Below are 3,977 nucleotides of genomic sequence, written 5' to 3'. Positions count from 1 at the left end.
AGGGTAATCTAAACCAGATGGTCCTGTTAAACCTAAAAATAAATGTAGCTAGAAATGTCAAAGTTGTCACAGGAGTTTCCCATCTTGGATTTTGTTAGGAGTGTCTGTGACACACACATGCTCAGTGGGCTTTAAGATGCTGAGATTCTAAGCTTAGGGGTCGTCTCAAAATCATCAAGCAGAAAATGAGGTTTAAGATGATGCTACAGGGCAGATTATTAATGTTGATGATAATTGTGTTGGTATCTGAGCTGCCATGTACCAATAATCTTAAGAATTTACAAATGAGCCTTATATTCTGACTATAAATATAGTCAGAATATTGTGCATTGGCCCCTTAGAAGCAGTAGTGATGTGTGGGCCAGCCCAGGACCTGTTGGTTTCTCCTTTGTGTCAACATGGGTTTGGGCAAACTTCCACTCACATTCTGAAGATTGTGGGTGGGTTCAGGTTGAGCTTTTCTTCTGCTCACCCTGGCCTGACCTTACTCTGCCAGCTCTCGGCTCCAACAGCCTCCATTTATATGTGTACCTGCCTTTTGGGTTAGACAAAAATATTTCCCCCAGGCCCGGATTTGTGGCGAGGCCACAAAGGCCCATGCCTAGGGCCAAAGCCGATCTCCTGAAGCAGCAAAAAGACCCAAAGTCACGAAAACAGATGAAATTTAAGTCCTGAAGAGGTTAAAAGACCCAAAGTCACGAAAGGAGGCAACGCTGAAGTCCTGAAGCCACGAGTTCACTTCTACTGAACACCCATTTTTTGTTTTTTTATTTAATCCCCTGCCACCAATGTATTATTTTAATATTCTATAGGCCCTGCCACCAATGTTTTTTAAAAAATATTCTTTGAGGCCCCAATTTTTTTTAACTTGTAAGGGGGGCCTGGCTCCAACGTTTTTTTTTTAACTTATAGGGGGGCCCTGGTCACCAATTATTTTTTTTAACTTGTAGGAGGGCCCTGACCACCAATTTTTTAAAAAACTTTTAAGGGTTAAGGGGGACCCCTGGCACCACAAGTTTTTTTAACTTATAAGGGGGCCCTGACCATCAATAGCTTTTTATAACTTGTGTGTGGGGGGTTACCTTTTTTAGCACTGATGTCTGTGTTGTCTTTTAACTGTTGTGTGGAGTTGGAGGGACCTGGGTGGGGCCCAGGGGGCCCCAAAAATGTTGTTGTACTGGGCCCCATGATCTCTAATGGCGGCCCTGCCAGTAGGGGTATAACTACAGAGGAAGCTGACCCTGCGGCTGCAGGAGCCCCATGAGGCCCTAATTAATAATCCATTTTAGTATATATTGGTAAAACAAGACAAATATATGGATATTTTAAGGGCTCTAAATTAATTTGCTGTGGGGCCCAGAAACATCTAGTTACACCAGTAGATATACCAGTTTATATACCATGAATGCCAGCACATTCTTCTGCCCACTTATTCATAGATTTATGACTAAGTGCCCACAAGGCATGAAACGCATAAGACTATATATTTTGTCTTAAATAAATCCCTTTTAAACTGCATGAATTATTGGAGTGAAGTCCAGTTTGTGCCGACCTGTAATCAAAAGAATAAGTGTGTCTATCACCTCTTAAAGCTGAAGGTCTGGGGCATGAGCATCTGGACTCTCTCCTATGAACATTGGTAAGTTAACCCTGTTCGCTACTTTGAGCAACACTGGATGCCTCCCTTATAAAAGTTTACATTCTTATGCCCCCAGGTTTGCCAGTTCAATGAGACTACATGGTGTGGCACCTAGTGGTGAAACTGACATGCTGCATATGAGTGGCACCACACATACATAGATGAGTACATACTGTAGTTTCTAAGAAGGCATGTACTAAAACACACATTTACAAGTGCTGATTTAGTTATCTAATGAATGTGTGCTGCAATGTGGAATGAAGGCAGCTTTGTCCAGTAGGGGGCTCTCTTCAGCTAGATGTACAAGCCCTTGAACACAGGAGCAGATTCAGGAAATATAATGGACAATTGTACGTTTGGGATGAGAGTAATGGGGGGGAGGGGGTTGTTGTCTCTTAAATGCAGTAAACTTACTGAGATTCACAGTAAGAATAATATATGGCCCTGAAGCAGAGTGTGAATGGGACAATTGGTATTATCTTTTGGAAAAATAAAGAAGGAGGAGAAGGCACTAGGGTGGGGATTCTTCTTCTAAGGGACCCCATAATATTTTTCGTGGGGTATCCTTTTTAATATAGCTAACCCTATTATGGCTAATAAAGGTATAAATAATGTTCATAATTCATCTAAAGCAGTGTTGGACTACAGGGCCGGAACTAGGGGTAGGCAGAGTAGGCACGTGCCTAGGGCGCAAAGCTGGGGGGGCGCCACGTACCTGCTCTGTCGCCTATCCCATGTCCGGTCGCATCTCTCCCCTTGTATTTGCGCTTGTGCGCATGCACGCATGGCAATTCTCGCTTCCGCGCATGCGCACACGGTGATGCACGCGAGCGTCAATTTGCGCATGCGCACAAAAGTACCAGTTTGTGCATGCTCGCGCTCATTCAGCGCCAGCCCGGAAAAGTTGCCTGTTGGGGCTGGCCCGGCCCTGTTGGACTGGGACACCAGGGGCCCACTCAAAAACCTTAGACTGGGGGCTTACTCTCAGTACTATTATTCTTCCTCTACTCACTACACCTCTAATCTCCTTATCTCATTTCTTTACATACTATAATCTATTATTCCATCTATTTAGCCTCTTTTTCTCATAGAAATATGGAATGACCATGAAATAGGCCAAATGTTTAACAGCATGAGGGCAACTGACACCTGGGCCTCACCGCGCGTTTTCCTGGTATTCCAGTGGGCCAGTCCGACTCTGATCTAAGTAGTTATTGGATCACGAAGCTGACTGTCAGCCTCATCCAGGATCAGGATCCCGTTAGATAAATATAAGAAAAACTATAGTAACATGGCAGAAAATTCAGCCCATTTGTTACTGAAAAGGAGCCTGGCTTTCAGAAAACGCGTACAATCTTGCCTACACAGGAACATTAGACATATTAGGTTGGTTGTTTTCCACTGAAATATTTTCTAGCTAAGAGCCAAGTGCTGGCCAACTAGGACATAGACATTGGCTTCATAGCGGAGTTCCCTGTTGATGGCACAGGAGGTGTAGCGCTGCACGGCTCTCACACACTCACTCACACACTCACTCACACACTCACACACTCACACACTCACGCAGAGGGGAAGCAGTTGGCAGGTGCGCGTTACAGCAGATGTAAGTGGCGCAAGAAGCGACTAATCCTGCATTTGTCACACGTTCTCGTGCAAAGCAGCGCTATAGTACAAATACCTAGCGCCGAGTTTCCAAACTGCCCTGCTGCCCCATCTAGCTAAGAGCACTGTGTGAGGCCTGGGGTGCGGTTCTAAATGAACTACTGCTAAATGAGCGTTGGTGTCGAGTTTTCATATATTAGTAACCTGGCTGAGAAATAATCACCGAAAATATGGGGCTGTAATGGGGAACCTGAAGCTGTAGACCTCTTGCCTAGAATCTGGCAAAGGCGTTGCTGCTGAATGATTTCCGAATAGATCAGATGCAGAGCACAGACTGACGTATGGATATATAGTTACTGTATAATGCCAGCCTTAAAGTCATAGCACACAAAGAGCCTTTGGTTATATTGTCCTGGAGTAGTTATATTGACTTACCAGTAAGGAAAATAATTCACACGTATAAACCCTGCGCACACTTTCTGTTTAGCTTTATAAATTAGTTTTTATACACAGAATTCATTATACTTAATATTTTGTTCGCATATTGAAGCTATAATGTATTGTTGTGGCTGAGGATGAGAAAGCATGTTCCATAGACTGGCCCACATGGGCTCCTGTGATGAGAGGTAGCGCCTCAGCGTGGGCCCTACCCTCACTGTCCATTTAAACTCTTGCCCAATGGGCTTGCCGCTGTTTTGGCCCCGCCCTCTCCTGAGTTCCAGGGAAGCCCAAAGCT

The sequence above is a fragment of the Xenopus laevis genome, chromosome 3S (genome assembly GCF_017654675.1).
Source record: "Xenopus laevis strain J_2021 chromosome 3S, Xenopus_laevis_v10.1, whole genome shotgun sequence".
Classification (NCBI taxonomy): Eukaryota; Metazoa; Chordata; class Amphibia; order Anura; family Pipidae; genus Xenopus; species Xenopus laevis.
The sequence above is the reverse complement of the archived record's forward strand: the minus strand, read 5'-3'. Positions refer to the sequence as shown.